Source organism: Eptesicus fuscus, chromosome 1 (assembly GCF_027574615.1).
Source record: "Eptesicus fuscus isolate TK198812 chromosome 1, DD_ASM_mEF_20220401, whole genome shotgun sequence".
Lineage (NCBI taxonomy): Eukaryota > Metazoa > Chordata > Mammalia > Chiroptera > Vespertilionidae > Eptesicus > Eptesicus fuscus.
The window spans coordinates 132,576,119-132,599,588 of NC_072473.1; the positions used below are offsets into that span (position 1 = coordinate 132,576,119).

General features: G+C 38.0%; 1 protein-coding gene and 1 pseudogene across 1 annotated transcript in view; one reads left to right on the plus strand and one right to left on the minus strand.

The window, feature by feature from the left end:
* The window catches only part of EFHC2 (EF-hand domain containing 2), a 150,792-nt gene that overhangs the window by 89,944 nt on the left and 37,378 nt on the right, over positions 1–23,470 (plus strand). The window lies entirely within an intron of this gene.
* Positions 5,586–6,071, minus strand: LOC103296423 (peptidyl-prolyl cis-trans isomerase A-like; annotated as a pseudogene).

A 23,470-nucleotide genomic window follows, 5' to 3' on the forward strand; every position in this document is an offset into this window, starting at 1 on the left:
AAATGATTATTTCTTGCTTACTCTCTATATCCATTGTTCTTGTCAGGGATTATTTTTCATAGTATCTACTCAGGGACTGAAGCTGATGGCACAGCCACTACCTTGAAGGTACTGATCACTCTGCCAGAGAAAGAAGAGAACTTTGGGGAGTTGAGCCCAACAAATTATTAGCTGAGAAGAAATACATATCATTTGTTCTCTTAATTCATTGACAACTACTAGTCACATAGCCCCATCCATATGCTCAGAAGAAAGAGGGAAACCAGATGTTGGTGAATAGCACTAATGGCTACCATATATATGTCATGCTGTTTTGTAGATAAAGCAAAATTCAGGAGTCTGTATAATATGATCCTATTTATGCCTAAAACCTAAAGGTTATATGTGCATGTATATTTATATAAATATTTCAAGGATTGTGTATCCTTTGAAGATATCCTAGCAGGCTACATGCCAAGCTGTTAATGGAGTATGCCTCATTCTTTGATTTTTTTAAGAATGAAGCAATTGTTAAAAAATAAAAAGATAAAAACAAATAAAACCCAAACAAATAAAACCAAAAAGCCTGGGCAAAGAGCACTGAATATTTTTTTTAATTTCTTGCTTCAGTTTCCAGAAAGAGCTAATGGCAAATGCTGGCAGAATGTTCTGAGCAAAAGTCAAGAGTCTTAGAATCATAGAGCAGTTGTTTAACTTGAAGTTCCCCTCTAATTATTGGTTAGAATCAAATAACTTCAGTCTGTTTATTAAAATTATTATCCTGTGGCCCAGAATATTTTATCTTAACATTATAAAATTTGAGGTCTTTAAAAATAAATTTGGGGATGAAATAGTTCTTATAATTTTCATCAAATTAGCAACAAAGTCTTATCCATTCCTTTTCCCCCAGCATTTCATGAAAAATTTAACACATTCAGAAAATTTGATAGGATTGAGCAATGAACACTCAAGACCATCACTTAGATTGTATCATTAATATTTTACCATTTAGGCATACCCCCAAGATATTATGGGTTTGGTTCTAGGTCACTGCAATAAAGCCAATGTTGCAATAAAGCCAGTCACACAAACATTTTGGTTTCCCAGTGCATATAAAAGTTATGTTGGTACTATAATGCAGTGTGATAATATTATGTCTAAAAAACAGTGTACCGTATATACCTTAACTAAAAATACTTTATAGCTAAAGAGATGCTAACCATCATCTAAGCCTTCAGAGAGTCATAATACTTTTTTGCAGTTGGAGGGTCTTACCTTGATGTTGATGGCTGCTTATGGATCAGGCTGGTGATTGCTGAAGGTTGGGGTGGCTGTGGCAGTTTATTGAAATAAGACAACAGTGATGTTTGCTGCATCATTAGCTTCTTTCTTTCATGAACAATTTCTCTCAAACCCTGCCACTGCTTTATCAACTAAGTTTATGAAGTATTATAAATGTTCTGCTGTTTCACCTTGCACTTTCATTATGGAAATGGCTTCTTTCCTTAAACCTCACGAACCAACCTCTGCTAACATCACACTTTTCTTGGGCAGCTTCTTCCCCTCTCTCAGCCTTCACAGAATTGAAGAGTTAGAGCCTTGCTCTGGATTAGGCTTTAGCTTAGGAGAATGTTATGGCTGGTTTGATTTTCTATCCAAACCAGTAAAGCTTCATTCATATCAGCAATAAGGCTGTTAAGCTTTCAGCAATAAGGCTGTTAAGCTTTCTTATTCATATGCTCACTGGAGCAGCACTTTTAATTTCCTTCAAGAACTTTTCCTTTGCATTCACAACTTGGCTGTTCAGTGCAGGGGGCCTAGCGTTCCACCTGTCTTGGCTTTAGACATGCCTTGCTCACTAAGCTTAATTGTTTTCTAGCTTTTGATTTAAAGTGAGAGATGTTCGACTTTTCCTTTTACTTGAACACTTAGAGGTCACTGTAGTTCTTAATTGGCCTAATTTCAATATTGTTGTGTCTCAGGGAACAGGAAGGTCCTAAGAGAGAGAGAGGGGGGAGAAGGAGAGAGAGAGAGAGAGAGAGAGAGAGAGAGAGAAGAGAAGAGGAGGGGAGGGGAGGGGAGGGGAGGGGAGGGGAGGGAAGGGAATGGGAATGGCTGGCCAGAGGAGCAATAGGAAAACACACATTATTTAATAAGTTCACCATCTTATATACGTGCGGTTTGTGGTTCCACAAAAACGATTACAACAGCGACATCAGAGTTCACTGATCACAGATCATCATAACAAATATAATAATGAAAAAATTTGAAATATTGTGAGAATTACCAAAATGTGACACAGAGACACAGAATGTGCAGATGCTGTTGGAAAAATGGCTCCAATAGACTTGCTTGATGCAGTTTTTCAAAACCTTCAATTTTGGAGGAAAAAAAAGCAATATTTGCAAAGCGCAATACAGTGAAGCACTGTAAAATGAGGTATGTCTGTATTTGGCATACCTCCATTCATACATCTCTCCATTGATACATCCCTTCAATTAGCAGATGATACATCCCATCCATTAATTCATCTTAACTTTGGTCCATTTCAAAGAGAAGCATAGTCATCAGTTACTTTCCTCTAAATACTTCAGCATGCTTACCATTTATTTACAGGTTTTTTTTCTTTTGGTGTAAAATTACTGTCCGAAAAAATGCACAAACCTTAAATGTACATTTGCTGAGTTTTGGTAAGTACATATACCTGTGCAAACCCAAATCCCTATTAAGACATAGAACATTACTATCACCCCAGAAAGTTTATCACACCCCATCCCAATCAATCTCAGCCCACATTCCCCATTCAAAAAGCAATCACTATTCTAATTTTTTCACTGTGGATATATCTTTCCTGTTCTAAAATTTCATATAATTGGGATTAGACAACACATATCCTTTTGCAGATTCTCTTATTCAGTATGATTTAAAGATTCATCCATATTATTGAGTTATATCAGTACTTCATTCTTTGTATTGGTGAGTAGTATTCCATTATATGACTATACCACCATTTGTTTATTTTTTACCCTGATGATAGATACCTGGGTTAGTTTCAGTTTGGGGCTAATATAAATAAACTTGCTTTGAACATTCTTTTTTTAAAATATATTTTATTGATTTTTCACAGAGAGAAAGAGAGAGGGATAGAGAGTTAAAAACATCGATGAGAGAGAAACATCGATCAGCTGCCTCTTGCACACCCCCTACTGGGGATGTGCCCGCAACCAAGGTACATGCCCTTGACCGGAATCGAACCTGGGACCCTTGAGTCCACAGGCGGACGCTCCATCCACTGAGCCAAACCGGTTTTGGCTGAACATTCTTGTACAAATCTTTTTGTGAACATACATTTTTATTTCTCTTGCTTATATACCCATGAATGGAATTGCTAGAACATAGGCATATGTTTAGCTTTGTAAGTAACTTCCAGACCTTTTACCAAAGTGGCTGTACCAATTTACATTCCCCCTAACAGTGTATAAGAGTTCTAGTAGCTTCCTAATCTTATCAACATTTGGTATTGTTAGGTTTTTAAAATTTAATTTTTGGTAGATATGTAGTAGAGTCTGTTTCATTGTAGCTTAATTTGCATTTTCCTCATAACCTATGATGTTGAGCACTTTTTAAAATGGTTATTGACCATTTGTATATCTTTTTTGTGCAGTGTCTTTTCAAATCTTTTGCCAATTTTTATTGGTTGTTTGTTGTACTATTGAGTTATAGGAGTTCTTTATATTTTCTGGATACTAGTCATTGATCAGATATACATTTTGCGAACATTTTTCTCCAAGTCTATGGCTTTCCTATTCACTATCTCAGTGTTGTCCTTTGATGAGTACTGTATACATTTTAAATTTTGATGAAGTTTAAGTTGTCAATCTTTTGTTTTATGGTTATTGCTTTCTGTAATCTATTTAACATGTTTTTAGTATTTAAGGTGTTTAAGATGTTTTTGGCTACCTCAAAGTCCTTGATATTCTCCTATGTTTTTCTCTAATAGTTTTATGACTTTAGCTTTCACTTTTAAGTCTATGATTCTTCTCAAATTAAATTTTGTATATGCTTTGAAATAAGCATGACGATTTATTTTACTTAAATTCTTAAAATGCTTATTTGAAATTCTTATGGGCCAGAATATTTTATATTAAAGTAAAAAAAACACAGTTCCAAAGATTTAAAATATAATTTTGAAATGGAAGAATTTAAAATTTTTCAAATTCTTATTAAATTAGTAGCAGTGTCTTACCATTCATTTTTTTGTTATTTTGTGGCATAGTTTTGCTTATTAAAATTTCAAATCTTCCTTTGCAAAAGAAGTTGAAATGCTGATTTTTAAATAATTTTCTTACATCTTATACTTTTTAATAGTTTCCTTATGTAATAAATTCTCACTTCTTGGAGAATTGAAGTATCCTCACTAAATTGATATCCCAGTTAACTGAGGAATGCTGCATACCAATGATCTTATTAACTGAAGGAAACTATATGCCACACAAATATGGCAGATTATATTTTTTTAAATGTCTGCAACAGTATCTCCCATCTAATATGTTCATCTAAAATGTGACCTTGACACTCTTTCCAATGAAGGGTGGGGTCTATGTTATTTCCCCTTAAATCTTGAGTGCCTTGTGATTCTCATGTAACCAATAGAATGTGACAGAAGTGACACTGTGTGACTTCGGAGGACAGGTCAGAAAAGATGACGCAGCTCCTGCATTGTCTGCTGTGACACATGCCTTTGGAGCCCTGAGGCTGCCAGGCTATAAGGAGCGCAGGCTATATGGAGAGACCATGTGCAGTTGGTAATTCAGTTGACTGCAGTGTTTTTTTTTATTTCTAACATTTTTTCATCTCTTTTCTTACCTCATCCATCAGTTCTTGCATGCTGTCTACTTTTTGCACTAGAGCCCTTTGCATATTAACTATTTTAAGTCCACAGTCTGATAATTACAACACCCTTGCCAGATCTGAGTCTGATTCTGAGGTTCTGATGCTTGCTCTGTTTCTTTAAACTGTGTTTTTTTCATTAAGTATGCCTTGTAATTTTTTGTTGAAAGCCAGACATGATATACTGTGTAAAACAAACTCTGGTAACTAGACCTTTAGTGATGTGGTAGTGAGGTGTGAGGGAAGGGGATTCTCTATTGCTTTGATTAGGTCTTCATCATTTACTGTGCCTGTATCCCTTGTTTGTGAACTTCAAAAGGAACTTTCAATTTCCTCCCCTGCCCCCTAGGTGGGACAGGGTGGCTGGAGGGAGCTAGATTTGGGTATTTCCCTTCCCCACATGAAAGGCCCAGGGGAGCTATAGTTGAGTAACTCCCTTGCCCCAGGTCAGTTAGCCTCTAATAGAGGCTAGCCCAATAGGTTAGACTCTGGTAATATAGTTTCTCTCTTTTTTGTGTTGTTGTTGTTTAGTTTTTATTTCATTATCATAAACTTTACTCTGCAACACAACTAGATGAGGATGGGGGATAAGAAAAACATGGAACCCAATGAACTGCAGCAAGAACACAAAGATCGTAAGATATTCTGAGCAGATGGGGGTTAAAGGGTGCTCAGAGGAAATGGTCTGGTGGTTAAAATAAAACAAGACAAATGTATTAGAGTTGTCCAAAGTCAGCCATGGTGATCTTGCTTCTCTTGCCATTCCTGGACCCAAAATGCTCCATGGCTTCCACAGTATTCATGCCTTCCGTCACCTTACCAAAGACCATGGGCTCATCATCCAACCATTCAGTTTTGGCAGGAGATGAAAAACTGGGAACCACTAGTGTTGGGTCCAATATTTGCTATGGACAAGATGCCAAGACCTGTATGCTTCAGGATGAAATTATCATCATCACATTTCTCCCCATAGATGGACTTGCCACCCATGCCATTATGGCATGTGAAGTCACCGCCCTGGCACATAAATCCCAGAATAATTCTGTGGAAGCAGGAACCTTTATAGCCAAATCCTCTCTCCCCAGTGCTCAGAGCACATTTTTCTGCTGTCTTTGGAACTTTGTCTGCAAACAGCTCAAAGGAGATGTGGCCCAAGGGCTCTCCTGGATGGTAATACCGAAGAACAAGGTGGGGTTGACCATGGCTGGGCACAGGCAGCATAGACAAGGCCTAAAATAGCTTGTCTTGAGGGCAGCCCTTGTTAAGAACAGAATGTTCTGGCATATTTTATTTAAAAAATATACATTTTTATTGATTTTAGAGAAGAAGGGAGAGGGAGAGAAAGATGGAAACATCAATGATGAGAGAGAATCATTGATCGGCTGCCTCCTGCATGCCCCACACCGGGGATCTAGCCTGCAACCCTCGCATGTTCCTTGACTGAGAATCGAACTGTGACCTCCTGGTTCATAGGTCTACCCTCAGCCACTGAGCCACCCAGACTGGGTGTTCTGCCATACTTCAAAATGGTTACTTTCTGCCTCTCCATGCCAGAAGCCAGAGGGGACTTTTCTTCAGTATTCTCTGTGAGAACCTGATTTAGTTTCTGGAGATAAAACTCACAAGTATGGGGTCCCCATGATGATTACTTTCCCTTGGAGTTTTTATCTCTTAGATTTGTCTACATTGAGCCTCCAGAATTTTGTCAGTTACAGCTCAGATTTTTCTACTCCAGTTCCCATGGAGATTTCTGCTTGTAGGTTTCTGCTCTTGTAAGTCACGATTCTCTGTATCTGCCTCTCTGCCTTTTTAATTTGGGGGCAGTGGTTAGTCCTCACTTCTTCGATGGATCTAAGAAGAGTTGTTGATTTTTCATTCAGTTTTTTACTTCCCAAATTGTTTTTTAAAGCAATTGTATCATTTTTCATTTTTACCAAGAATCTTTGAGAATTTCAGCTCCTCCACATGCTTACTTACTACTCTTGGTATAGTCTGTCAGTTTAATTTTAGACATTCTAATAGATGTGTAGTAGTTTCTCATTGTGGTTTTTCATGAGCTTATTTGCCATCTATAAATCTTCTTTGATGAACCTTCTGTTCAAGTCCTTTGCCCATTTTTTGAGTTATTTTGTTGTTTCTGAGTGTGAGAATTCTTTATATATTCTGGATACAAATTCTCATCAGATAGATGATTGCCAAATATTTAATGTTTGTAAGTGGCTTGTGATTTTATTTCCTTAAAAGGGTTTTTGAAGAGTAAAAGTTTTAAATTCGGATTGAGTCAAATTTATTAGTTTTTGCTTTTGTGGATCATGCTTTTGGTCTTGTATCTAAGGAATATTTAACTAACTCAAGGTCACAAAGGTTTTCTACTAGAGGCATTATAGTTTTAGGTTTTACATTCAGGTCTATGATCCACCTTGAGTTAATTTTTTGCTCGTGGTATAAGGTATGAGTTAAAGTTCTGTTTGTTTACATGTAGATATGTAACTTTTTCTGCACCTTTTGTTGGAAAAAAACACTATGCTTTTTCCACTGAATTGCCTTTGAACTGTTGTTGAAAATCAGTTGTCCATATATGAATGGGCCCATTCTGGACTCTATTCTGTTCCATTGATCTATTTGTCTATCTTATCACTGATACCACATTTTCTTGATTGCTGTATCTTTACAATAAGTCTTAAAATCAGGTAATGTTAGTCCTCCAGCTTTATTCTTTTTAAAAGTTAAATTTGCTATACTGGTATTTCCTTTTGAACTTTGAAATCAGCCTGTCAATTTCTACAGCAAACCTGATTGGGATTTTGATGACAATTACATTGAATCTATAGATAAATTTGTCAACAGTATTGACTCTTCTGATATCTCTTCATTTATTTGGGAATTAATTTGTCTCAGAAATATATTATAGCTTTCAGGGAGCAGATCTTGCCCATCTCTTATCAGATGTATTCCTCAATGTTTCATATTTTTTATACCTTTGTAAATTGTATTGTTTTTTAATCTTTATTGTTGAGAGTATTATAGCTATCCCCCCTTATTTCTCCCATTGCCCCCCTCCACCTGGTTCCCGCCCCACCCCAGGCCTTCACCATCCTATTGTCTGTGTCCATGGGCAATGCATATCTATACTAATAAAAGGGTAATATGCTAATTTGACTGGGAGACCTTCCAGGAGACCTTTTGGACAGGACATCCTTTTGGACAAAGCCATGGTGTCGGGGCTGAGGCAGAGGTGGTTAGGGGTGATCAGGCCAGGAGGGGAAGGCAGTTGGGGGCAAGCAGGCCAGCAAGGGGGGGGGGCAGTTGGGGGCAATCAGGCCGGCAAGAGGGGCAGTTGGGGGCAAGAAGGCCAGCAGGAGGGGCAGTTAGGGGTGAGCAGGCAAGCAGGCCGAGTGGTTAGGGGTGATCAGGCAGGCAGGCAGGTGAGCAGTTAGGAGCCAGTGGTCTCAGATTGCAAGAGGGATGTCTGACTGCTGGTTTAGGCCTGATCCCTGTGGGTCCCAGATTGGAGAGGGTGTAGGCTGGGCTGAGGGACACCGCCCCCCCATGCACGAATTTTGTGCACCGGTTACTAGTATGCATATAAGTCCTTTGGTTAATCTCATCCCCTCCCTCACTCCTTCCCTTGGAGATTTGTCAGTCTGTTTCATGCTTTATGCCTCTGGTTCTATTTTATTCATCAGTTTATTTTGTTCATTAGATCCACATATAAGTGAGATCATGTGATATTTGTCTTTCTCTGACTGGCTTATTTCGCTTAGTATAATAAAGATCTGGAAACAGCTCTAGTGCCCATCAGTAGATGAGTGGATAAAAAAGCTGTGGTACATTCACACAATGGAATACTATGCAGCTGTGAAAAAGAAGGATCTATCACCCTTTGAGACAACATGGAGGGACCTGGAGATTATTATAATAAATCATATTGTTTTTAATTTCAGTTTCCAATTGTATTTTTCAAGTATGATATTTATATATTGATTTGATATCCTGTTATATTGTTAAACTCACCTATTTGTCCTAGTAACTTTCTTTTTATTCCATCTGGTTTTCTACATTGACATTCATATTGTCTGCGAATAAAAGCAGTTTCACTTTTTTTTATTTCCAAACTGGATTTCTTTTCTTGTTTTATTTTAGAAGTGCCAGTACATTGTTAAATAAAGTAGGTGAGAGATAAAATTGTTCTCTTGTTTCTTAAATTAGGGGGAAGGCATTCAATCTTTCAACACTAAGTGTACTGTTAGTTAAGAATTTTTATCATATTGAGGAAGTTGCTTTCTGTTCCTACATTGTTAGGTGTTAAATTTTGTCCAGTCCTTTTGCTGTATCAATTGAAATGACTGTATTGGTTTTCTGTTCAGGTTTGTTAAAATGATAATTTATATTGCTTTTTGAATGATAATCCTTGCATTTCTGGGATAAACTCCACTTGTTCATCATGTTATTTTTTCCTTTTATATATTGTTGTATTTGATATACTAAAATTTTGTTTAAAATTTTTGCATCTATTTTCATGAAGCCTCATAGAATAAGTTGCCTGCCTGCAATGGTGGCCAGATCACTGTACCTATTGGGATTTTATTTTCTTATATGTAAAAAGAAGAGACTTGATTGATCTATTTTATATTATAAGGGACCATGGTCTTTTCAATTATTCATATTTATTTTTCCATGATTTACATTTATCTTTTTAATCTAATGTTATATATATTATATTAGATATAAAAGTATAATACTATAAGCATATTATTATTAAGTAATATATGAGGGTGACAGCTCAAAATATTTTTTAATGGAGGGGTGATAAAAAAAAAAAAAAATTTTGGAAACAGTCCTGGCAGATGTGGCTCAGTTGATTGTCCTGTGTACCAAAAGGTCGCTGGTTTGATTCCTGGTCAGGGCACAACCTGGTTTGATGCCCAGGTTGCAGGCTGGATCCTAAATCGGGGGGCGGGGTGTGGGGGAGGTTTTCTTTCTCATATCAATGTTTCTCTCTCCCCCTCTTCCTTTCTCTCTCTCAAATCAATAATTAAAAAAAAAACATTCAAAAATTTTGGAAAACACTGCTGTATATAATTCTCCTATCCACAAGGTCTAGGTTTTCTCATAGGTCTCAATCTTTCCCACCTGGAACATGTTACCATTAGTCTTTGAAGTTGTGTTGGACACTCACATAAAACCTCATTTCATCCTTAAAATAAGCCTTTAAGGCAAACTCATTAGTGAGCACAAGGTCACAGAGCTAATTAAAGGCAGGGCTAGGATTCAGACCTAAGTCTGTTTGATTCCAAATCTGATATTTTCTCTTTTAAACTTAAATGAAATTGTAATAATGAAAAATTTTAAAGACCAAAATATATAGAATTAGGAAATGTTAACATTTTTCTGCATTTTCTTTTAATCTTTCTTTTAAGAAGATAAGAAGTGGATATATAGCTAAAGCCCTCTTCCCAAAATTTCTTTCCCTTACCATTGTCAAGATGTGTATATAATCCCTATACTTAATTTTTTCCATATACATATCCATAAATAATTTATATTGTTTTATGTCATTAAAAATGTTCACAATAGTACAGCACTGTATATATCCTTTCGCAACTTTCTGTTTTCAATCAATATATGATATTGAGAAATTTCCATATGAATACATGTGGATCTAGTTCATTTATTCTCATTGTTTTACAGTACTCCATTTTACGAATGAATACAGTTTATCAATTTTTTACTTATATTAGTTTCCAGTGGACACTGTAGCAAATTGCCACAAACTAGGTGGCTTAAAACAACAGAAGTTTCTCTCACTCTCTCTCCCCCTCTCTTCTCCTTCTTCCCCTTCTCACTCTCTCCTTCTGTCCTTCCCTCCCTCACCCCAATCTCTCTTATAAAGATACTAGAGGCCCAGCGCACGATTGAAATCACACAAGGAGGCGCCCCACCTCCCGCTGTGCGAGAAGGCATTCCACCGGGGGGCCGGGACCTGCACCTGACTTGCACAGCACCAGCTGCAGTGGGAGTCAGGCCAGACCAGCACTGCGGGGGGGCTAGGACCCGCGCCTGACTCGCAGCATCCTCCAGCCCTCCAGCCTGTGTCCATTCTGGGGCTGCCTGAGGGGACATGCTGGCTCGGGCAGGCCCCCCGGCCTCTGTCTCCATCTCCACTCTGAGCCTCACCTATGCACGCAACCTCCTCCTGTCTGGTCATGACCTGTTACAGAGTCCCAGCCTAATTTGCATATTACCGCTCTCTCTCTCTGTCTCTCTCTGTCTCTCTCTGTCTCTCTCTGTCTCTCTCTGTCTCTCTCTCTCTCTCTCTCTCTCTCTCTCCTCTATATATATATATATATATATATATATATATATATATATATATGCCTGAGATGACAATTAGGGCCCACCTGGATAATCCAGGATAATCATCTAGGGAATCCCTCAAACTTGAGATTAATAAACTAACTACATCTGCAAAGACTTTTTTTTTTTAAATAGAGTAACATTTATAGGTTTCAGAGATTAGAATCTGTTATCTTTGGGGATCATTTTTTAGTCTCCTACACTTATGAACAGCTACTTTGCTATTACAGATGGCTTCAAGGGAACACACATATCTCTATGAATATGTGCAGCTTCTCTAGAATAGAAGCATAGAAGTAGAACTGCTTGGCTATAGTTGGTGAATATCTAAGGATTGTTAAATTATTCTTCAAAGTGGAAGCACCAATTTATAGTTTCATATTTTGCATATTACTCATTTTTCTGTTGGGATTCAAGTTTTATTGCTTTGTTCTTGATACATTTTGGGTATGAGTTCTTTGTTGGTTATATGCATTGCAGATACATTCTCTTTGTGGGCTTCTCTTTGCACTTTCTGCATGGTATCTTTTGCCATATGGCAGTTTAGATTTTTAATTGTAACTGGACTTATTCACTTTTTTAATTTATGGTTTGTGAACTTTGCATTCTCTTTAAGAAATTATGCCCTAGGGTTAGACACAACAACAGCCTGTAATTATTGGAATCAAGAGTCTAGGTCAGTGGTCGGCAAACTCATGAGTCAACAGAGCGGCAAACCGTGGCTTGTGAGCCGCATGTGGCTTGTGAGCCGCAGTTTGCCGACCACTGCCCTAGCTGGTTTAGCTCAGTGGATGGAGCGTTGGCCTGCGGACTAAAGGGTCCCAGGTTAGATTCCGGCCAAGGGCACATGCCCTGGTTGCAGGCTTGATCCCCGCACCCCCAGTAGGGGGCGTGCAGGAGGAGCCAATCAATGATTCTCTCTCATCATTGATGTTTCTGTCTCCTCCCTTTCTCTCTGAAATAAATAAAAAATATATTAAAAAAAGAAATTATGAATGCTATTTGAATTGCCAGTTCTTCCAGCACCATGTGTTAAGTCTATCCTTTTCCCAATGGTTTGTATGGGCACATCTGACACATTTCATGGTCCCCTATCTATATGAATTGATTTATAAACTCTTTTTTTGTTAAATTTGTCTACTTGTCTCTCGCTAAATGATACTACCTGTTTGAATTTGTAACCATATATAGCAGGGTTCTAATTTTTCTTGTTCTGACAATTCCTACATCTTTAATTTTCTATATCAATTCCATGACTACTTTTTCTAGTTCTTGAAAAAGCAAGATTGGATTTTAACTGGAATTATGTTAAATTTATAGATAAATTGTGGGCAGAATGCTGTCACAATGAAATAGTGATTTCCTATCCATGAATATAGTATATATTATTGTATAATGCCGTATAGTTTTGTTGCTATTGCAAATATTGTCTTTTTACTTTAAAATTACATTTTCTAATTGGTTGTTTCTGGGGTATATAATTTTTATATTACTTTTTAATATGTTAATCTTATCTTCTTTCTTTTGAGTTCTCAAATTCTGTCAATTCTTTTGGATTTTATTTTGGACCACATCATGTAAACAGTAAATAATGACGGACTTACTTCTTCCCTTTTAATCCTTATACTTCAGATTTTCACATCCTTGTTCATAGAGTAAATAAGCTTATACTTTTTCTCACACTGTCTTTGTCTAATTTAGATATCATTGTTTTCTAATAGTCTCTAAAATAAGTTTCAGAATATTCATTATTAGTTTCTTAGAACAATTTGTTCATTTTATTACTTCTCTGTAAGTTTTGTAGAAGTTGCTGCTCCTTTTTTATTTGGGTAGATTTTTAGCTAATGATTCACTTTCTCTTGGGGTAGTACATCTTATTCCAGATTTCAATTTTGTCTAGAGTTGGTTTTGAAATTATATATTTTCTAGAAATGTTTCCATTTCATCTAATTTAAAAAATCATCACCATTTTTAGACCTATTGCTGCTGATTTGTGCCTTTTCTCTTTTTAAAAATCAATTTTACTGGAGTTGTTTATTTGGTTAGTTTTAAAAAGAACCAGATTTGAATTTGCTAAGCCTCTGTTTTTACTTTGTTTTCTATTTCACTAATTGCACTCTTGCTTTTATTAAACCCTTATTTCTGTGTTTTTTTTTCCTGTGTTTATTTTCTAATTTCTTGAGTTGGACATTTGTTTCATTGAATATAAGTATTTTCTAAGAAATGCACTTAATGCTTTAATTTGCTTTCTGAGTACTGCTTTGGCTTTAGTGTGCATTGTCGTTCATATGTAAATATTTCCTAATGCTATTATCCTCTGTTTTGGGGCAATTAATTATTTATTTGTTTTACAATTTCCAAATGTGTGTGAGGTTAGCTTTCTTTTAATTCTTTATTTCTCTTTGTATTACATTTAGTGAGAGAGTAAGGTTGCATGATACTGATTCTTGGATACTTATTGAGGCTTGCTTTATAACTCTTGGAATGAACCTTTATTTTCTGAAGTGTATTTATTTTTCTCATACTTTTGAAGATTAACTGGGTAGGAAAATAATTCTAGATTTATAGTTATTTTACCTTGACCTGTTGAAACTATTATCCTGTCTAATAAAAGAGCAATATGCAAATTAACCATCACTCTGCTACGCCCACAACCCATGCCCACCAGCCACGCCCACCAGCCAATCAAGAGTGGTATGCAAATTAACCCAACCAAGATGGCGGTTAACTTGCATATCCAGGTGCAGAGCGAAGACTGAAGACAGTGGAGAAGGAAGCCAAGCACTGCAGAAGGGAGCAAAGCTGCAGAGAAGTAAGCAAGTGGGGCAGCAGAGAAAAGAGGGAAGCAGGCAGGGTGGGGGGGAGAAGGGAGGGAGCGAGGCAGCAGAGAAGGGAGGGAGCGAGGCAGAGGAGACAGGTGGGAGCGAGGCAGTGGAGACGGGTGGGAGTGAGGCAGAGGAGACGGGTGGGAGCTTTGCTCAGGCTGCAGGAAGCCCTATTCTTGCAGGAATATTCCTGTAATGGGCCACTAGTATATACTAATAATAGCCTAGGTGGTTGTCATGCCCTCATGCATCACACCCTAATGTCGCCACAAGATGGCCATCACAAAATGGCCATCACAAGATGGCCACATGCACAGTGGAGGGTGGGGCCTGGCGGAGGAGGTGGGTTGTGGCAGGGGAGGGCAGTTGTGGGTGATCAGGCTGGCAGGGGAGCAGTTAGTCGTCAGTCAGGCAGGGGAGCATTAGGGGTGATTAGGCTGGCAGGCAGGCAAGTGGTTAGGAGACAACAGTCCCGGGTTGTGAGAGGAATGTCCAACTGCTGGTTTAGGCCTATCCCAGCAGGGTCCCTGCAGGATTGGGCCTAAACCATCAGTCTGACATTCCCCGAGGGGTCCCATATTGGAGAGGGTGCAGGCCAGGCTGAGGGACACCCCCTCCCATGTACGAAGTTCATGCACCAGGCCTCCAGTCATGTTTATTATATCTTGGGCTCTCCATTGTGATTGTTGATAAGTCTCTTGTTAATATAATTGTTCCTCTGGTTGTCTTTCTCTTTGTTTGGGGGTTCTGAAATTTCATTGCAATATATCTTGGGACTATGTGTAACCTATTCAGTTTGAGAATTCTTCTAAGCCATTATCTCTTCAAATATCTCTCTTGTCCATTCTCTTGCGTTTCCATCTCAGACTCTCAATCTGTTCTATCTCTCTTGTCTTTTTTCCAAACTTCTCCATCTTCTCCATGCCTTTCATTCATTATTTTTATTTATTTTTTGTTCTGTGCCGCATTTTTGTAATTTTCCTTAAATCCATCATCCAGTTTATTGATTCAGTGACTGTATCTTCCAATTCCTTACGTGCTATTTAGATTTAAAAAAAAACATTTCTGTTCTTTTCTATGGCATCTTGTTTTATGCTTTCTCTATATTTTATCTCTTTATTAATTGTAAACACAATACTTTCATATTCCATTACTGTTTTTTGTTATATTGTCCAAAATTCATGGAGTACAATCCTTCTGTTATATCTGCTGACTCTCCCTCATAGAGGATTATTTCCTTTTCTGTTTTCTAAGCTCATCTTAAGATGAACTTTCTTCCCCACAGCAGTGTTCTTTTGCTTCTTGGATTGTCCCTTCAGACTAGTTTTTTGTTTTCTTGTGTTCAAATCTTTTTATTTTGAATTAATTATAGACTTACAGAAAAGTTTCCAAAATAGTACAGACAATTTTAATATACCCCTCACCTGGCTTCTAATATTAACATCTTAAAATAGTGAAATTATCAAAACCAAGAAATTAACATTGGGACAATACTATAAACTAAATACCATATTTGAATCTCACCAATTTTCCCAGTAATGTCCTTTTTCTGTTCCAAGATCCTATCTAGGATCCCCCATGGCACATTTGTTGTTTTTTCTTCTTAGTCTTCTGTAAAGTTCCTCAGTCTTTCCTTGTCTTTTATGACCTTGATATTTTTTGAAGAGTATTAATCAGTTATTTTGTAGAATGTCTTTCGATTTGGATTTGTATGATATTTTCTCCCGGTTGGACTTAGATTATGCATGTTTGGCAAGAATACTACAGAAATGATGTGTCTTTCTTAGTGCATCATATTGAAGTATTCATGATGTTAATATGTCTTACTATTGGTAATACTGACTCTGATCACTTGATTAAGATGGTGTCTGCCAGATTTCTCCATTATAAAGTTACCATTTTTCCTTTTGTAGAGAGTAAATACCTTGAAAGAGATACATTGATACTATGCAAATCCTGCTTTTCTTCAAACTTTTGCCCACTAATTTTGGTATCCAGCAATAGAACTTTCAAAGTAGTTTTGATTTTGCCTCCCCAAGCGGCTTATACACTGGGCCTAATTTCATTTTAATTTTGATGTTAATTTATTGCTTTGGAACTTGCCACAATAAGTGGGTCAAATAATTTGTATTCCAAATTCTTTTTAGACAGAATATTGGCTTTGAGTTCTCAGATAACTTATTATTATGATTATTATTTGTAATCAGAGACTCAGCAAAGATTAATTATCATATCTCTTGGCCAATGGGTAGAGTGTATTAATCCTTTCATTTCAGTTGCACAGATTTCATGTGTAGAAGTTCTAAATTGCTGCCCAACATGGTCAGAGGCCTTGTCTCTTGTGCCTGAGTGAGCATTAAAGTCCAAGCTTTTACCTTTTAATAGTGTTTGATTCCCACCTCCCCCACATCCCACCCTATTAGCTTATACCACCTTTCTCTCTGGCTGTCAGATACCTCTTTGCCTTGGTACCTGGGATATTTTCTCTCTCTTGTTTTGCAAGCTCAGCCAGGAGTTTGCGTTTTAATTGCTACCTTGTCTACCATTTTGACACACACATCTCTCTCCCATGCCATATAGACTCTCTAAAATTACACTGGAGGAGATACTGACTAGACATTATTATTAGGGAATGTCAAAGTATTATTAATACCTGTGCTGAAGTGGATTTGGCTTTGCTCATATAGACTTAGTTAAAATCAGCTACACTATTTAAAAATCTTAATAACTCTCAGGCTTTTCTCTTTCTATTTTTGAAGCATGTCCATTCTTATAGCTTTGCGTTTTATGGGATGCTAGAAAAAAATTCTTGGCATTTTAGAATAAATAAATCATATAATGTCGTGCCAAAACAGATAGACTATTTCTTATGTTTCTAAAGAGTGGAAAAAAGACCAACTCTTTTTCTGAGGTTTTATATATACATATATATTTATACTGTGTTTCTTTTATTTCTTTTTCCATGATTATATTCTTTTGGGAGTGGGTAAATCATTAACAGTGAAACTTCTATTTCATCCAAAATATAATGTTCTAATGGTCTCTTTTCTAAATGAAGTTTCTATGAATAAAAGCAAAGCAGCTATGTAGCCATCTAGTTGGGAACAGATGACCAGGTTAGTGCCACCCATGCTTTCTTCTTTCGTTAAAGTCCAAATTTTATTTGAGAAAATGAGAAGTAGCTAAATGTTAATTTTCAGTTCCTCAGAGGGAGAATTATGATGTAAAAATTATGATGTAAAATGAAAAAATACAACAGAGCAGGAAGGGAATGACACTTAGGCCACCATAGGGCAGGCCCTACCTGGCTATTTTTCATTCAAGTAAATTTTGCTATCTAAAGTACTGGGTGTGGAAGGTGTGCCTCATAGTGTGTTTAATCATGTGTGTTCATTCATTCATTCATTCATTCATTCAATATACATATATTAGGTACTTACTCTGTGCCAGATCCCATAATGGGTGATTGAAGTAAATTTGGAGATGAATGAGCTGCCTTGGAGAATATCAGTCTTATCTCTGAACCTCCATCACCCATTGTGAGATGTGGCACTGCTGTTTCTGAGCTGCTCAATCTGGGTCATTCTCTTCCCATACCATTTTGGAAGGGGACTCTTCTTTACTGTCTAGATTTCTCTTACCCCTGAATATATAGTCCAAATTATATTTCTTAAGAAGTTCCTGACTTCCTAGCTCACAGTGTTCTGTGTCTCTTTGATCTCATTGCATTTATGGCTGGTGCCACTCAGCACATCTTTTTATTCCCTTAGGCATGTTAGTTGAAGATTAAATGAACACATGAACAAAGACAGTGCCTTTTGTTTGGATTCAATTTTCACTGACTTAGTAGTTAGGATTTTACTGAAAAGGAACTCCTAGACTGATTTTGGCATTTCCTGAAGGACAATTTATTCTACCACATACTAATAACTACAATATTAGCTAACACTTCTATGCTGCTTACCATGTGACAGGTCCTGTACCAAATGCTTTTTATATATGAACTAAAGGCCTGGTGCATGAAATTAATGCATGGGTAGGGTCCCTAGGCCTGGCCAGTGATCATGGCTGATCTGTGGGGTGACCGGTGGGGTGATTTGGGCATCCCCCGCTAGCACCTGCCTTGGCCGTCTGCCCCCTGGTGGTCAGTGCGCATCATAATGACCAGTCATTCCACTAGTCGTTCTGCCATTTGGTCAATTTGCATATTAGGCTTTTATTATATAGGATATACTCATAACAATCCTGAAAAGTGGGTGCTATTTTCATTCCCATTTTGCAAATGAGAAAGCTAAGGCACAGAGAGGTTAAAGAACCTATCCAGGATCACATATTAAGTTGCAGAGCTGGGATTTTCAGCAGGCTAACCCAGGCATGTGATTTTCATGGAGGTGGCAGAAGTGTAGTCAGAGAATAAAAAACATGGAAGACCTCTTGAGGCCTAGATTTAGAACTAACACACCTTGACTTCAACATCATTGTATTGTCCAAGGCAAGTCCTGTTGCTGATCCCATTGTCAAGGAGCAGGAAAACAATTGGGCCCCTTTACAAGGTGGAACAAAGTCACATGGGAAAGGTTGTGGATACAGGGAGGGGTAAAGAATTGAGGGTAGTGATACATCATCCTACAGAGGAGTGGAAATAACTGTGAGAAAAGCTCACCATTCCCTGGAGCATGGATCCCCTTACCCCTCTCCCCCATTCTGGTTGTATCTGCTGTCACTATGCTGATTATTTTGACCTGCAGGAGGCTTGGGCATGAAGTGGCTGGGCTAGTCACTGTTGCTGCAAATCAGCTCAGGGCAGATGACCCTGGGAGTGACCATTGTGTGGCCTGGGATGGACTGTGCTCCAGCATCTGCCAGAGTGGCTCTTTCCCGCTCAGAGTGGGGAGCATGTCCCCTGAAGTGTCAGGGAAATGAGGTTTGTGACTGACATGATCTTCCCCATTTTGTTTTATTTTAATTGATTCTTGCTCATTTTTCATATTTTTTGTAAGTAGAAATGTCAAACTCTTAATAGATAAGCATATTTACTTTATTTTTTAAAATATATTTTTATTGACTTCAGAGAGGAAGGGAGAAGGAGAGAAAGATAGAAACATCAATGATGAGAAAAAATCATTGATCAGCTGCCTCCTGCACGCCCCCTACTGGGGAGCTAGTCTGCAAACCAGGCATGTGCCCCACCTGGAATTGAACCAAGACCTCTTGGTTCATAGGTCAGTGCTCAACTGCTGAGCTGCACCAGCTGGGCTATTTTTTGATTTAGAGCCACTTATGTTTTATAGCTGAGGATATCAACATATGGACTTCATGTATTACTTTTAAAACTGCTATATTTAGGCTTGATGTTCTGTGGCTACACACTAGGATTCATTATATAATTTAAATACAGGATGTTTCAAACAAGGAGCCAGGAACAAGTTCTCAGACTAAAAATGATTTCTCACTGACACTGTAAAGTTTAAAAGTTCTAGCCACTGTCAAAATATAGTTGGGTCAATTGCCTAGGTTGTGTCTATGACTTCTGATTCAGATAAGTGATTTAATTTTCATCCCAGTGCTGCCCTCTGCCAAGCTCAGAATACTTCATAGATGACCAAAATAAATCCAAAAGTAGACTGCGAGAACAAAATGTAAGAAATTTTTCTACATCATATTCTGATAAGGAAGTGAATCATTGCATTCATTGATGGGCTTGTTTCTTCCTTTTCTGATTTATTTCTTGGCGTAAGAGACCAGTTGCCTCAATGACTGTCTGTCAAATTGAGCAAAGGCAAAGAACCTACCCTGGAGCCTATATGTGATTTTGTGATCCTAGGGAAGGGCTACTGTATGGGATGTGCAGACTGTGAACTGCATAAGTCTGGGGACACCATGTATAAAGAGCCTTTTTTGGAGTCCCTATGAGTGGTTGGGATATTGGGACAAAGCTTTCAACTTTTCCTCCACCACTTGTATTCTTCTTTCTCTACCAAACTCCACACCAAATTGGCATCTTGGTCTCCAAATCAAAAACTTGTCTACCTCTGTCCTTGCCTCTCTATTTTCATATTGACTTGGGCACTTTTAATGAGGATGGACATGTTGGATCCCTTTTCCCCTAAACTGCCCCCCTCCATACACTGCCCATCTGTGATAGAGCCTGTGGAGTTTGGTACAGCACAGCCATATGACAGTGCCCAGACTGCTCTAGAGACCTCTTTGAAAAGTTGCACAAAGAAAAACTAAATGGTGCAGTATAGGAGAATCCATGCAGATTCCAAGAGTGATTTTATTGTATGAAAAATTGGTTTTATTTATTTGTTTTTAGCAACTAGCTATGTAATGGTCACAACTAGATGTATGATGGTCTCAGCAAGGGCAGGCCATTTGGAGAAGCAAACATACCAAAATAGGGAGAGAATTGTATTAAAATGTATAAAACATATTTTCTGAATTACAAATTAAACAGGAGGCACTCATAGGACACTGGACGCTGCAGACAACTTGGTGGTAAACCAGAAAACTATCTTTAGAAACATCCCCAAACAGAGAAAAACAAGAAATGAATTAAAACAACGAGAAAGAAGAGAGCAGAAATAGAAGCAGAGAGGGAACTAGACAAATGGAACCAAAGTAATAATAAAAAATGATTGTTTTAGAAAAATCCTTTTCAAAGTTACAAAACATGTATCTGGAAATTGAGAGAATTCACTGTTTTCCAAGAAAAATATGTAAAAAGAGATCACTAGATATACCCTGGTAAACATTTAGAGGTCATAGTTAAGGGAACAATTTTATAAGCATCAAAGCAAAACATACACAAAACAAAGCTTAAAAACGACATCACCACCAGCAAAACCAATGATGTAAAAAACAGAAAGATAAGGCCTCAGGTAATGTAAGGAGATAATGGATTAAATATTCAGTGATTTTGAGGGTAAACAAATTGGGGACAAGTTGTTTTTGTACATGAGAACAGTAGAAAATGTTTTTAAATCTGCAAGAAAACAAGATGTAATATAGTTTATTTAATAAATTACTCAAAATAATACATTATTTTATGAAATTACTCTAGAGAATGAAGAGAAAATAAAAATTAACTCAAGGGACTCATTTTCTATTTAAAAGTATTGGAACAGCATTTAACATTAAAACAGTTTACACATACATTTATACATCTAAATTCAAAGATAAAACACTATTTCAAGAGGTGAATGCTATTGCTAGAAAAATTGAAAAGGAAGATGACATGGTTTATACCACAGATAAAATAGCCAACACTCGAGAGAGTGGGGAATGTAAGGGCTAAATTCCTCATATTCCATCTTGAAAGTAAAATTATATTTCATCCTTATCTTTGAAAATTGGGCAGATATAAGTTTAACATACTTTAGGGCAATTTCAACTAAACCAAGATAGAATTCCAAATAGAATTGCAGAATTCAATCATTCTTTCACAATGTGTATGTGTAGCAAATCATCATGTTATACACTTTAATATATACACTTTGTCATTATAGCTCAACAAAGCTGGGGGAAAATTCTGAGGAGTGGGACTAGAGATTGGGGTGGTGAGGAGATTCATTATATAACTTATACTTTTTGAATTCATACCATGATGCATTTGTTTTATATTTTAAAACATCAGTAGAAAAAAATAAAGACAAGTGTACTGCATAGTGTTCTTTTTTAGAAAAAATTTGCAGAACCTAAAAGCAAACCTAGTATAGCCTTTATTGCAAAAGACAAGTAACAATAGAAGGCAGTAGCAATATAAAAACACAAAATGAGATGACAGGGAAAAAAAGTCCTCAGAGCTGTTTTGACCTCAAATGTGAACTCTCTGATGACCCCTAGAATCATTATGACACATTCCACCTGCTCAAGGCCAGCATATGATCTCCTCTCTTTTACTTTCCCATTTAATTCTTGAGCTCCCATGGGCCATATTACCAGGAATTCCTCTTGAGGAATGATCAATATGTTTCTCTTGAGACACCTTCCTTTCCCCTCCTCCCTTAGTTGCCCAGAAACCCCAGGGACACTTACTTGGTCCAGAGAGTGTCAGAACATGATCAAACACCACAGTGTAGCTCTTTGCTGTCACAAGGCTGCTGTGAGAGACTGGTTCTGCCAAATTGATGGATGCCACTGGGGTGACTTAATTGGGCAATAGATTGAGGGCTGGGTTTTGCTGCTGTTTTCAGTTGGGAGAGACATAAATATGTCTATAAGCTGAAGGGAAAGGATCAATAGGGACCAAGAAATAAAAGGTACTGATGACAGACTAGGCAATTGATGGATCAGTGAGCAGTTAAGGATAAAGAAGCAGTTAAGGATGGGTCAAGGCTCAGTTATACCTTTTCCAGTTCTCCACAATGGATGTTTTAAACTTTCTCCCTCTTAAGCTCCTAACCTCATAGCATAAAATTTCATGTCCAGATTATTAAAGAATATAGAGATCGCAATATACATACCTTACCCAATGCCCTGCATCCACAACTTTGCACTCTTCTTTTCTCATCTCAGTAGTAAAAGTAATCCCCCCTGCTGTCCAAAGCTAGCTTCCATGATGGCCCTGTCTTTGAGGCATGCAACAAGAGACCTGAGACCATACTTGGCTAAACACATCCAATCCTAGTTGATGCTTCTCAGCTCCATACTTTTCCCTACCAGCCCTCAGCCCTGCCTGCACCCTCTCCAATCTGGGACCCCTCGGGGGATTTCTGACTGCTGATTTAGGCCTGATCCCGCAGTCGGACATCCCTCTTGCAATCCTGGACTGCTGGCTTCCAACCACTTGCCTGCCTGCCTGATCGCCCCTAACCACTCCCCTGCCAGCCTGATCGATGCCTAACTGCTTCCCTGGCAGCCCAATTGCCCCCAACTCCCCCCCGCACCCGCCGGCCTGCTCACCCCTAAATGCCCCCGACTGCCTGCCTGCTCGCCCCAACTGCCCTCCCCTTCTGGCCTGATCGCCCCTAACTGCCTCTGCCTCAGCCCCGTGACCATGGCTTTGTCCGGAAGGGCATCCGGAAGGTCTCCCAGAAGGTCTCCTGGTCTAATTAGCATTTTACCCTTTTATTAGTATAGATTTCTTCCTTGCTTGACATGCTCTGAGGTCTTCATCTGTGGAAGAAAATCTGGATGCAGAAACATGGCCCACTTGGGTGCCTTTCATGATTGGGATAACCTACTAGTTCTCTTATCTCTTGTTTACATTCCCTATGTTCTAGTTATTCTAAGAACGCTGGCCATCTGGGTTCAAATCTTGGCTCTACCACTTGTTAGCTGTGTGCCCTTGGGCTTTAGCTCGTCATTTTTAAATGGGGATAACCAAAGTTCCTACTTAAAATATTATTGTGAGGATTAAGTGAGTTCATGCATATGAACCAGTTAGAACAATGCATGGCACTAAGCACTTGATAAAT